Source organism: Scyliorhinus canicula, chromosome 16, assembly GCF_902713615.1.
Source record: "Scyliorhinus canicula chromosome 16, sScyCan1.1, whole genome shotgun sequence".
NCBI lineage: Eukaryota > Metazoa > Chordata > Chondrichthyes > Carcharhiniformes > Scyliorhinidae > Scyliorhinus > Scyliorhinus canicula.
In genome coordinates, this window is record NC_052161.1 from 99,365,377 (window position 1) to 99,379,117 (window position 13,741).

Below are 13,741 nucleotides of genomic sequence, written 5' to 3' on the forward strand. Positions count from 1 at the left end.
TAGGATGGTCAATCCACCTAACCTGCACATCTTTGGGCTGTGCATCAATTGCGCAAAATTGGATTATGCTCCTCTTCTAATCTTCCTCTGGCTGGCAAGAGCCAGTTTTTTCTGCTTGCGTGATCTCTTGGGATTTGCTGCTTTGGTGAATTGATTTCAGCGACAGTAATAATATTTTCTCCACTAGTGTGCATTACAAACCATTGGAACAGGGAAAAGGATGACTGAATATCCTGGAGATGAAAGAGGTCCCCAGATCATCAACTGGTTATCAAGAGGAGTGGAGAGGCGCAGTGGGTTAGCCCTGCTGCCTCACGGCGCCGAGGTCCCAGGTTCGATCCTGGCTCTGGGTCACTGTCTGTGTGGAGTTTGCACATTCTCCCCGTGTTTGCGTGGGTTTCGCCCCCACAACCAAAGATGTGCAAGGTAGGTGGATTGAACACGCTAAATTGCCCCTTAATTGGAAAAAAATGAATTGGGTATACTAAATTTACATTTTTTTTAAAAGAGTGGAGAGAGGGAGCTATCACAGATTGAGCCTGCAAGTGGGCCGGTGGGAAGGCCGATCCAACATGGCTGAGCAAGCACCACCTGTTTAATAATGGGTGGCACTACTTCAAGAAACCAGAGTCTGGCAGATGAAGCAGGAAGGCCAGAGCTTGGGCAGAGAAGAATGTTGCAGCTGCCACAAAGCAGGCCAATACGCCATCTAAGTTGGTGGGACGCGTGGCAGATTTAAAACAAAGATGAGGAGAAACTACTTCTCCCAAAGGGTCATGAATCTGTGGCATTTGCTATCCCAGAGTGCGATGGATGCTGGGACAGTGAGTAAATTTAAGTAGGAGTTGGTCAGATATTTAATTGGTAATGGGTTGAAGGGTTCTGGAGAACGAGCAGGACTGTGGAGTTAAGGCTAGGATGGGATCAGCCATGATCGAATGGTGGAGCAGATTCGATGGTCCAAATGGTCCAATTCTGCACCTATATCATGTCCACACTGACTCTTACCAACTTTTACAGATGCTTTTAGAAAGCATCCTATCTGGCTGCATCACAGCCTGGTATGGCAACTGCTCGGCCCAAGACCACAAGAAACTTCAGAGAGTTGTGAACACTGTCCAGTCCATCACACAAAACTGCCTCCCATCCATTGACTCTATCTACACCTCCCACTGCCTGGGGAAAGCGGGCAGCATAATCAAAGACCCCCCCCACCCGGCTTATTCACTCTTCCAACTTCTTCCATCGGGCAGGAGATACAAAAGTCTGAGAACACGCACAAACAGATTCAAAAACAGCTTCTTCCCCGCTGTTACCAGACTCCTAAATGGCCCTCTTATGGACTAACCTGATTAACACTACACCCCTGTATGCTTCACCCAATGCCGGTGTTATGTAGTTACATTGTGTACCTTGTGTTGCACTGTTAAGTATTTTCTTTTTATTGTATTTTATTTTCATGTACTTGATGATCTTTTTGAGCTGCTCGCAGAAAAATACTTTTCACTGAACCTCTGTACACGTGACAGTAAACAAATCCAATCCAATCCAATTTTATGAATGTATGAACTTATAGAGCAGAGTGCAGTATCCAGGAAGCAGCCTGACCCGCAGACTTGACCCTTTGTTCCCCAGTCAAGTAGCACAGTGGGGTGTTTTTATTCCTTTGCTCGAGAGAAATAGTAGATGAAAGCTGGATGAAAGCAAGGGAGCAAGGGAGCGTGAGGGTGAGGGTGGACAGCAGATTGTCTCAGAGAGAAAGGCTGGCAACAGAGCAACTACGAAGACAATAACAATCCATACCCTGAACAATGTTTACACTCATAAGACCGAAACAGATTTAATGAAAAGGGGAAGAAAACTTACTTCTCTGAACTTCGAATTGCAATCTTCCTGGTGTGTGGGTCACTGTGTGTGTCTCAGCTGGTTAATGGTGGAGGACTTACAAGAACGGATAATGATGTTCAGCCTGCAAACAGACCAGAAACAGGTTTCAGCTCATTGTCGACCGCAGCTTTCTTTAAAAGTGACTTTTCTCTCTCAGTTTCTGTTTCGAGCCATCATTCCTTCTCATCAAAAAACACAAAATAATTTTTCTTAGGCTCTCATTGAAGAGGCAAACAACTTCAAGTCTGACCTAAATGATTTCCTGTCGGGTGGATTTTGGTTACTTTCAATTAGGAACTTCCTTTGTTGGGGAATGAAACAAACGGAGCTCCTGATTGGAATGACACAGGTTCGATGTATTGTCACGAATCTGTGAGCCAGGTCTGGGCGGTAGTCGAGGTGCCTGAATAGAAGGTCCGAAGGAAACACTGGACAACAGGCGCATGAAGAAAGAAGAAAGTCTCACAAAACAGTCGGCTTTTCCTGAAATCACAACGGTGTGTGGTTTCACAATCCACAGTCTCGCAGCTATGCACCGCAAGTTAACCACGGGTGGTCAACCTTTCACACTTCAAAAGCCAGAAAAAAGAGCATTGTACATTGACAAAGAACCACAGCTACGACAGGCATGCCATGCAAAATATCCAACTTAGCCCAGCTGACTAGAACACTAGAACAGCTGACATTTTCCGTTTCATCGCATTTTCATGAAATCTGGATGCTGTCTCTCACTTTCAAGCTGTGTCTCTCAATCTCCTTTCACCTCCTACCTCCTCCACCACCCCCTCCCCCCCCCCCCCCCCCCCCACCCGCTCCATGCCATTCCATCTCCCATCCTCCATTCCATTCCCTCTGTTTCGAATTTCTGTTCTGCTATCTCTCATTCCTTCTTTCCTCCCACCTCCCTGGCTGTCTCACCCTCTCCTCTTCCGTTTCCTATTTTACCCTTCGCTCCTTTAGTTGCATTTCTCTGTTTCCTTTCACGTTCTCTTTCCAAATTTCTCTCGCAGTCTTTTCTCTTTCACCCCTCTCATTTATTCTCTCTTACCCTTTCTTTCTGAGAGGGGGATGGTTAACTCAGTTGGGTTCAATTCCTGTACAGGCTGAGGTAATTTATGAAGGCCCAGCCCTCTCAAACTTGTCCCTCACCTGAGGTGCGGTGACGCTCAGGTTAAGTCACTACCAGTCAGCGCTGCCCCTCAAAGGAGGGAGTAACCTCTGGTCATCTGGGCTATGATGACATTTATGTTACTCCTTCTTCTCATTTATCTTATTAATTGATTTTTTTATGAGGAGAGGTTGAGCCTGTACTCATTGGCATTTAGCCATAGTCATAGAACATACAGTGCAGAAGGAGGCCATTCTACCCATCGAGTCTGCACCAACCCACTTAAGCCCTCACTTCCACCTTATCCCCGTAACCCAATAACCCCTCCTAACCTTTTTGATCACTAAGGGCAATTTATCATGGCCAATCCATCTAACCTGCATGTCTTTGGACTGTGGGAGGAAACCAGAGCACCTGGAGGAAACCCACACAAACATGGGGAGAACGTGCAGACTCCGCACAGACAGTGAGCCAGCAGGGAATCGAACCTGGGACCCTGGTGCTGTGAAGCCACAGTGCTAGCCACTTGTGCTACCGTGCTGCCATGAGAATGAGAGGTGTCATTATTGAGACTTACAGGATTCACAGGGGACTTGACAGGGTGAATGCTGAGGGATGTTCCCTCTTGTGGGAGAGTCCAGGACCAGAGGGCATAATACCAGAGTAAGGCATCACCCATTTAGGACAGAGGTGAGAAGGAATTTCTTCTCTCAGGGGGTGGTGGAATTCTTTACTGAGAGCTGTAGAGGCTGGGTTATTCAGTTCAAGGCTGAGAGAAACAGATTTTAATCAGTGCGGGAATCAAGGGTTATGGGGATAATAATAATCTTTATTGTCACAAGTAGGCTTACATTGCAATGAAGATACTGTGAAAAGCCCCTAGTCGCCACATTCCGGCGCCTGTTCAGGTACTCAGAGAATTCAGAATGTCCAAATTACCTAACAGCACGTCTTTCGGGTCTAGTGAGAGGAAACCGGAACACCCGGAGGAAACCCACGCAGACACGGGGAGAACGTGCAGACTCCGCACAGACAGTGACCGAGCCGGGAATCAACCCTGGGACCCTGGCGCTGTGAAGCCACAGTGATAACCACTGTGCTAACGTGCTGCCCGATAAGGTGGGAAAGTGAAGTTGAGGTTTATCATTTCAGATCAGTCATGATGTGACTCAATGGGCCGAATGGCCTACTTCAGATACCTCTCTCACTCCCACCCCCCTCCCATTCACACAATCTCACTCCCCTCCTGTATTAAGGTCAGACTGCAAAATACAAGGCTGGATCTTTGAATTCCACACAACTAAAATACCCACGTTAAAAGATGACCTGCTTGTTCTTAAGGGGTTAACGTACAAATTGGTCAACTAAAACGCAAAATTTGACTTGCCCAAAGCACATATCAGGAAGCCTGGTGCTGGCACTCTAACAGCCCATGCATTTTCATCCATCTGGAAAATTGCAGGGAGTTTTCACCCGATGTGCATTCCCAACACATAAAGTCCCAGCACCGGGATTGTCAATCCACAATATTTCCCAACCAGCCCTCAAACTCAAAAAGAATATATATTTTTTTAAATCGCTGTCCTTCGTTCAGGAAGACAAGTGTAGGCATTTGGAATTCAGTGAGAGTTCCTCACTTCAATTCCCCTCTATGTGACTGACAAATGGCAATTTCTTATTGATTTCAAAACCCAGGCATCCGAGAATCTGACCGGTCAGTGGGGAGACAGGTCTCGGTGGGATCAGAATCGATTTCTTGCCCAAGAGTTACCTCAGCAAGTAGCATTTAAAACCCAAGCCATGTCTGACCTCAAGCCATAACAAACTCTGTACTGTCAGACAGTGGCACCAAGTTACGCGTTTCAAAGTTAACATTGTGTGTAGCACTTTATAATTAGCCGCTAATGTTACAGGAGGGGAAAAGATGCAACTGGAGAAGCCCTCCTTTTACATAAAGAATCACCACCTATTTAGACGTTTAATTAAAATAACTGCTAGTAGAGGTTTATCTTTATGCAATTAAACAAAAGGTTTAGGGTGTCTGAAAAGAACAGATCTCTGCTTCCCAAAGCTGAGGTTTTCCTTGTGTCATGTCTGGGACTACTGTAGACTAATTGATAGAGATTAACTGCTGTGATTATTCAACAACCCCATTATTAGTGGATCAGTGCCAAGCAGGATGGTAAAAGGTGAGCTAGATAGAACTTGGGCTTTATCCATCTCACAATTTCTCGGGTTCTAAAACAGATCACGTTTCGGTATTTGTCACTTAAGCTAGCAGGTCGAACTAACATTGTACTCTGCATACTGAGGCCCACAGCCCACAACATACCTGGGACTTTTAACGCTCCCTGATGTGGGAAGATTAGAGTCACAGAGATTTTACAGCATGGAAAGAGGCACTTCAGCCCATCGTGTCCGTGCCGGCCATCAAACATTTATCTATTCTAATCCTATTTTCCAGCACTTAGTCTGTAGCCTCGTATGTTTTGGTATTTCAAGTGCTCATCTAAATGCTTCTTAAATGTGGTAACGGTTCCTGCCTCTAACTCCCTTTCAGGCAGAGTTCCAGATACCCATCACCCTCTGGTTGAAAATGTTTTTCCTCAAATCCCCTGTAAATCTCCTGCCCCTTTACTTTAAATCTATGCTGCCTGTTTATTGACTCCTCCGCTAAGAGAAAAGTTCCTTCCTATCCGCCCCATCTATGCTCCTCATATTTTATACACCTCAACCAGGTCCCCCTCCCCCCTCAGTACATGCCAAAGTGCATCACAGGCAAGCACTGTGTAGTTATCGTTGCAATTTCGGGAAATGCTGCAGCCAGTCTGTGCCCAGACTTTGAGCCAAGCTTGACAATGGCAAGAAATGTCTGCACAATTTACTAAGCCCACTGTAGCAACTCTATTATTAATGGCAGTGTCTGAACAGAATTGAGCACGCAGTGGCCGTTTGGAAAAGGCATTGTAGGGGTTACCAGTACTGTTGCCAGTCGCCTTTAATCCACCTCGTACCTTCACCAAGCTCAGTTAATTGTCCTCTCATCTGAGTCAGAATGTTTCTGGCTCCAAATTAGATTTCAGTACAAAATCTAGGCTGGTACTCCCCAGTGCCAAGACTAAGTGGGCGCTGTGCCGTTGGGCGTCCTGTCTTTCAGGTGGGATATTATGGATGGAAAAGAATTTGGCTGGCACTGTTTTCAAGATAAGCAGGAAACCTCTCCCCAGTGTCCTGGCCAAGATTTACTCTTCAACCAATGGACGTTATCTGGTTGTTATCATATTGCTACATGTGAGAGTTTGCAGATTGGCTGCTGCATTTCCTACATGCAACAGTGACCACGTTTTAAAGGTACTTAATTAGCTGTGAAGTGACTTGAGGCATCCAAAAGTCATGGAAATCTCTGTACCACCCCCCCCCCCCCCCCCCCCCTTATCCCCCAACCTCAGGACTAACCGTACCTGCATCCACTGAACCTCATTCACTCCAACGTTCTTTTAACACTTGCACACATCACAAGAGTCATGTTGGATGTGCCAACAAGTTACACCAATGAGCCAAATTCCCTTTTATCCAGTGAGGTGAACCAATTTGTGTATGTGTCAACACAACATTCGTCAGTGCCAACGCACCTGGCATGATGCCCGGATCACTATATCTGGCCCACAGTGCGATGGTTTGGGGTACTTTTCATAATGTTTCTCACTTAACGGTCGTAGGAAATTTCCCGTAAGCAGGCTGCTTGCTCTTCCTTTCTCGTCTCCAGCCTGTTTCCATTCTAGACTCCTCCTTTTCCACCTCCAGTGTCAGTTTGTGCACCCCATCTCGTATTGGACCTTTGGGAGTTGGCGCTGGATCTACCGACCGAGCCCCTTCATGGAACCATGGACTGTTCCAGCACAGTAAAGAGACCATTCAGCCATCAGATCTGTGCTCGTGCATTGCTTCACAACAGCCAGCTAATCTGACCCACAGCCCTTCCCCCACTATCCCCGCTCACTCCTTTAATGTTTCTCCCTTTCAAGCAACACAGGACTGCTTTCTTTGGACGATTTTGGCCTTTGATCCCAGTACTGCTGTGTGGGAGAATTCCACAGTCTAACCTTTCCTTCAATTCTGTTTTTTTTAAAACTGTAACCTATAACTCACCTTTCGCATTCCATGGTTTAACTTGGGTGTGTGAACATCTTTTATCCTTCTAAGACGACCAACAATTACGTTGGTTTTGGGTTCCTATTCAATTTGGAACATTTACAGGTTTGGAGGCCCCGGGATTAATCAACAGTTGGTTAGCAGTCCGAATTAGTCAAACCCAGATTAACAAACTCCGCAGGGTCAAAAGGTGCAAATTTGGACAATTCAGCCACATTCCAACTGCAGGAGCTGTGATCAGCAGCCTGAACAGGAAAAGACAACACAAATTGTTAAACAACAAAGTCATGTCTTCGCACAGCAACCTTGATGTAAAAAAAAATACACAGGAAGGAACTGGGCAGCACGGTAGCACAAATGGCTAGCACTGTGGCTTCACAGCGCCAGGGTTCCAGTTTCGATTCCCCGCTGGGTCACTGTATGTGCAGAGTCTGCACATTCTCCCCCTGTCTGTGTGGATTTCCTCCGGATGCTCCGGTTTTCTCCCACAGTCCAAAGATGTGCAGGTTAGGTGGATTGGCCACACTAAATTGCCCTTAGTGTCCAAAAAGGTTAGGAGGATTACGGGGATAGGGTGGAAGTGAGCCCTTAAGTGGGTCGGTGCAGACTCGATGGGCTGAATGGCCTCCTTCTGCACTGTATGTTCTATGTCTATCAGGAAAAATACTGACTTTTTATTTCATGGGATGTGGGTGTCGCTGTCAATTGTTGCCTCTTCCTAATTGCCCTTGGACCGAGTGGCTTGCTAGGCCATTTTAGGAGGCAATTAAGAGGCAACTGCATTGCCGTGGTGCTGGAGGCACAAGTATGCCAGGCCAGGTAAGGATGGCAGATTTCCTTCCCTAAAGAGACATTGGAGACCCAGATGACTTTTTACAACAATCGATGATAGTTTCATTGTCTCCTTAGGGTCTAACGTTACATTCCAGATGTTATTAACCCATTTTAAATTCCACCAGCTTTCCTGGTGAGGTTTGAACCTGTGCCCCTACAATATTATCCTGGTCCACCACCTCAAGGAAGGCACGAACAAGAGGAGGTCAAATTAAGGAGAGATTGAGTCGGTTAGGATTATATTCGCTGGAGTTCAGATGAGTGGGGGATCTCATAGAAACTTATAAAATTCTAACAGGACTAGACAGGGTAGATGCAAGAAGGATGTTCCCGATGGTGGGGAGTCCAGAACCATTTGCAACTGAGATGAGGAGAAATTTATTCACCCAGAAAGTGCTCAGCCTGTGGAATTTGTTACCACAGTAAATAGTGAAGCCAAAACATTGTATGTTTTCAAGAAGCAGTTAGATAAAGCTTGTGATGTGAAGGGGATCAAAGGATATGAAGGGGGAAGGCAGGATCAGGCTATTGAGTAGGATGATCAGCCATGATCATAATGAATGGCGGAGCAGGCACAAAAGGCCAAATGGCCTACTTCTGCTCCAATTTTCTATATTTCCATGTTTCTAAAGGAAGCGCTTCAAAGACACCCAAAAGTTTGCCTCAAGAAATGCAACATAGATGTGAACACCTGGGGGAACCCTTGCTCAGAAGAGACCTAGTTGGAGGGACTCCCTGTCTGAAGGGACACAATTCTTCGAGGACACCCAACGACAAGAGACAAACCGGAATTGGCGCCTGAGAAAGGAATACCAGCGATCTAGAGACCAAGGGCCGGTAACACCTTCCGGAAACACCTGCCAAGTGTGCAGAGGAAGATGCGGCTCTAGGATCGGGCTCATCAGCCACGCACTAACCCACAGAACCCATGACCAGGAACAGGAAGTTTCTTAGGTAGACAATCATACTCGTGAGCGAGTGATCGCGGAAGAGGATGAAGACCACTATGTCACCGTTCCCCTCAATATAACTGCTGAATCAAAGGAGGAGGTATTGGGATGGGTGATCAAAAGCTTTATCAAAGTGTTGAGTTTTCAGGAGAGAGGAGAAGGGTGTGGAGCAGCTATGGGGATTCAGGAATCGAATCTCTGAGCACGGGGTTTGGATAACTTGGCAGGTACAGCTATCAAAGGTGGGGTAAAAGAAGGACAGATGGAAGAGAAGCCAAACTCAGCAGGGGAAAAGCAGAGCATTCACTTGGGTCTGGGATGGTAGAGGTGGAGGAGGATAAAGAGATTGGGAAGGGTGAGGGAAGGGTGTATGATGGGATTGAGAACAAGGTCGACAATTTTAAGCTCTGAGACCTTGGGGGACCTAAAGCCAGGGGGATAAGCAAGCAGCACTAAGATAAGTAGGATAGGTTATAGACATCAGAGTTTTGGACACTCTCACCTTCTTATAAAAATATTTTTATTCACATTTTCAGTTTACAAACATACAAAATATTCAACCAGATTCACACATATACAAACCATCCAACCCGTCCCCCCCAATTCAGTTTTTAAGAAGTATATGTATAATTTTGTTAACAATTTCTCAGAATAACACCAATTCAACCATTTCTGTACCACAGTTAACGGTATTCCAACCTTTTCATCCACCCCTCCAGAAACCCAAAAGAAAAACAACCAATCCCCAGTGCCCTCCTCCCCCACTGCCCCCCCACCCCACCCCCTCCCAGTATCTGATGGTGACCAACTCTCTGAAAAAGGAAATTACCCGCTGCCATCGGAGGTAGAACCTTTCAGCCGACCCTCTCATTAGATACTTGATTTTTTTCTAAGTGTAAAAATTCCATCAGATCGCTGAGCTAGACTGCTGCACTGGCCTGGGCAGCAGGGTAGCATGGTGGTTAGCATAAATGCTTCACAGCTCCAGGGTCCCAGGTTCGATTCCCGGCTGGGTCACTGTCTGTGTGGAGTCTGCATGTCCTCCCCCTGTGTGCGTGGGTTTCCTCCGGGTGCTCCGGTTTCCTCCCACAGTCCAAAGATGTGCGGGTTAGGTGGATTGGCCATGCTAAATTGCCCGTAGTGTCCTAATAAAAATGTAAGGTTAAGGGGGGGGGGGGGTTGTTGGGTTACGGGTATAGGGTGGATACGTGGGTTTGAGTAGGGTGATCATGGCTCGGCACAACATTGAGGGCCAAAGGGCCTGTTCTGTGCTGTACTGTTCTATGTTCTATGTTCTAAGATTCGCCTATCAAGGAGGTAAAGGCAAGAGCATCTGCCTTTGCCCCTGTCTGTAACTCCGGCAAGTTTGAGATTCTAAAAATAGCCACCAAAGGGCATAGCTGAAAGTCAACCCCAAGAATTCCCAACATGGTGCTAAAGAGAAAAGTCCAACAGTGCATGAGCCCAGGGCAGGACCAGAACATGTGTGTGTTATAGGCAGGGCCCCCAGAACACTGCTCACATCTATCCCCTACATCCACAAAAAAACTACTCTGATCAAATGCGCCCTATGCACCACCTTGAATTGTATCAGACTGAGCCCAACCCTCGAAGAGGTAGAGTTGACTCTATATAGAGTCTCGTTCCACTCCCCATCCTCAAGTTCCTGGCCCAACTTCTTCACCGCTTTCTTTTAATTTCGTACAACATGACCTGAGCTCACCTTTTTTCAGAGTTAAGAATGGAAGACGATCGGAAGAAAAAGGGAAATAATCTAGTCTGGAGCTGACAGAGACTTGGCCAAGGGTTTCAGTGGCAGAAGGGTTGTGGCAGTTAATCAGCAAGGACAGAAAAGGTGTCTTGAAGATTTTTGTGGAGGAGAGCAATCCCTGCTGTTTGCAAAGGGAGCCGCCTGCTGCCTGAGGAGAGGGAACCTCACAGAATGTCAGCTAGCATTGGGGATGGGGTGAGGCGGAAGGAAATGCATTCGAATATCAGCAAGGAAGGTCAGAACGAGGCTAAGGGAGAACATCCACGGAGAGACCTGTGGCGAAGGGCAGAGAGAAAAAAAAATAGCAAGACATTTCCGAGATTCCACATGATTCCACTGCTGAGGCAGAATGTTTAAAACAAGTGCAAATGGTCAAGAGCTGAAATAAAAATTGCAGAGTGGGTGGCACGATAGCACAGTGGTTAGCACTGTTGCTTCATAGCGCCAGGGTCCCAGGTTCAATTCCTGCTTGGGTCACTGTCTGTGCGAAGTCTGCACCTTTTCCTCATGTCTGTGTGCGTTTCCTCCGGGTGCTCTGGTTTCTTCCCAAAAGTCCCTAAAGACGTGCTTGTGAGGTGAATGGACATTCTGAATTCTCCGTCTGTGCACCTGAACAGATGCCGTAGTGTGGCAACTAGGGACTTTTCACAGTAACTTCATTGCAGTGTTACTGTAAGCCTACTTGTGACAATAAAGATTATTATTATTGTTATTATTTAGTGAAGTGAGCCCATCTTTCCACCAAGCCTACTGAGATCCGGAATGAATGCTGAGTTAGGATCTCTGCCTTTCTCACCCACACTCAGGTTATTGATAGCAGCAACAGAAAGAGAAAGGCAAGATGTCCAAGAGAGTTAAAGGATAATTTCATCTTTCAGTTACGACCCTCTATCTGAAACCATTCTGCCCCTCTCTGCCTGACTTAGACTAGCTCTGATTCACTCTACCTTGTAACTGGATTTAACCTGTGTTCCCACAACTCTCCTCACAATCCTGCAGCTGCCTTCACCATGACCCATCCCAACTGTCTCCAGCTCCACCAGTGGTGGATGGACAATCCTGATGAAGAAGCAAAAGCAGAAACGTTGGGCGAGATCCTCCGGTCAGCCATCTCCTGTTTCTCGGCTGAGTGCCATTCGCTGGCGGCGGGATTCGATCTTTCCGCCGAGTGTCAATAGGAGTTCCCATTGTAACCAACCCACGCTGCCGGAAAACCCGCTGACTGGGAGTGCGCTGCCGGCGGGAAAATTGAATCTAAGAATTCCCGCCCACTATCTTCCAGCGAGAAGCTGAAGGATCTGCTCCGCTTTTACAGACGTCCCCTGTTTTGAAGCCAAACCTTGTTGGGAATATGACCGCACATTAATGATAGCGAACAAGTTAGTCAGCAAGTTCAGAGATATGCCTTAAAATTGCAAATCTCCAGACCTCGCCGGTTGCTGTTTGACAATGTCACCTCGCCCTCAGCAAACCCATTATTTTTAAGAATTTGCTGGACTTTGTAATTGACGATCAAACTCACTGCAAAAAAGGTTGGAGCTGGCAAATATCTTTTGAACAATGTGTTAATTGTTAATACAATGCTAATTAACCTTTCTGGCCCAGAAAGGGAGCAATCTGTTGCATCTCATTCCTGCGCAGTCAAGTCTTATTGAGATCTTGGAAGAAGGATCATTTGACATTTTCTTTCTTACTTTTTGCATTCTGTCTTTTTTCTCTCTCTCTCGCTTTCTTTCCCACTCTTTATTTCAATTTCTGCGCCGGATTTAACTCGAATTCACCTTATGTGGTTCTCCACCTTCCTTTTGTTCCTTCCTCCATTCTTAAATTGGGCAAGGGTGTAGACTGATGTTCCCTGGGACCCCGCACCTTTATCAGTTCGATCTCTAGCGCATTGCCCCCCCCCCCCCCCCCCCACCCCACTCCCCAAGTTGGAGGTGTGCAGTTGATCCACAGGATCTCACCCAATTTCAGATTTCAACAAGGTTACAGAAAACCTTTTTTATCTCTACTTATGAAATCTGAGGACTTGCTAACAATGAAATATAAAGCTGGCAGATGTGACAGACATTCTCGAGTTGAGGCTTGACAGCACCCAGCTTCAGAAATAATAGAGACTTTTAGAAGAATGGAAAAGAGATGCTAGCATATTTTAGAGAAAAAAATCTGAATCTGTGGACAGGATTGGATTCAATCAGAGATCTAAAAGCCTGATTATTATTGAACATCAGAGGGGAAAGGTATCCAGTGTTGTAGGATTTAATAATCTCAAGTGCCTTTCCCCGATTGCTTTAAACTTGCTTCAAAAAGGTTCATTCCCGTTTCAGTCTTTGAAGAACTGTCTGTTTTCATGGGTCGATTTCATGAAATATTGAATAAAGAACAATATCACCTGCCGCAAATTTTCAGTGTAACGTTTAAAAAAAGCAGTCTACCCCCAACATTAAAATCAAAACGTTAGACACAAACGTTGTTTTGGCTCGGATGACAGAAACCTGGACAGAATAATTCAGCAATTTAGGTAGGATGTCAAAAGGGAGACAGTTGCAGAAAAGGAATAACTGAGTAAGTTCATTCAGATATCTTGTCAGCAGAAACTCACCAGGCTTGGAGCTGCTCTTTTAGGGTCGGGTCCGGTGAGAAAGTTGCCCACTTGAAGCCGGTGTGGATGGTGCTGAGGAACTGATGGGACTCCTTTATAAAGAGCTCCTCACTCAGCGCAGATAGCCTCCCTGCCCTTCAGGGAGAAGGAGGTCCCATGAAATGTGCCACTGTCTGGCTGCCTGTCCAGTGTGTGGAGAGGGAGTTGCTCCGGAGCTCCACCTAGTGCCCAGCATGTTGACTGCTTTGACTACTTGGAGAAATAAGCTAAGTTCTGTTAGGAAACGTGGATCCGCAGAAAACAAGACGTGAACTTGCCCCCCCCCCCCCCCCTCTCCCCAACTCTGGGGCTGTGAGCTCCCCCACCCCCGCCGTGCTGACAGCCTCCTCCAGATGCAGGCGTCTGACTGGGCGCTTTGATGTCTCTGCGACTTAGCA

At 46.5% G+C, this 13,741-nt stretch overlaps 1 protein-coding gene across 6 annotated transcripts in view; it reads right to left on the reverse strand.

Annotated features, from left to right (window-relative positions):
- Positions 1–13,484, reverse strand: part of alpl (alkaline phosphatase, biomineralization associated) — a 108,992-nt gene extending 95,508 nt beyond the window's left edge. For 2 of the 6 annotated variants that reach the window (XM_038821783.1, XM_038821781.1), the window contains exons 1-2: positions 13,305–13,484; positions 1,867–1,969 (exon numbers count right to left, since the gene is read on the reverse strand). The gene's annotated coding sequence lies outside the window, so the exon portion shown is untranslated. Of the gene's footprint in view, positions 1–1,866; positions 1,970–2,137; positions 2,377–13,304 lie in introns of those variants that run through there. The other 4 variants (XM_038821786.1, XM_038821785.1, XM_038821782.1 and 1 more) reach the window with 4 other exon arrangements.
- Positions 13,485–13,741: the final 257 nt, after the last annotated feature.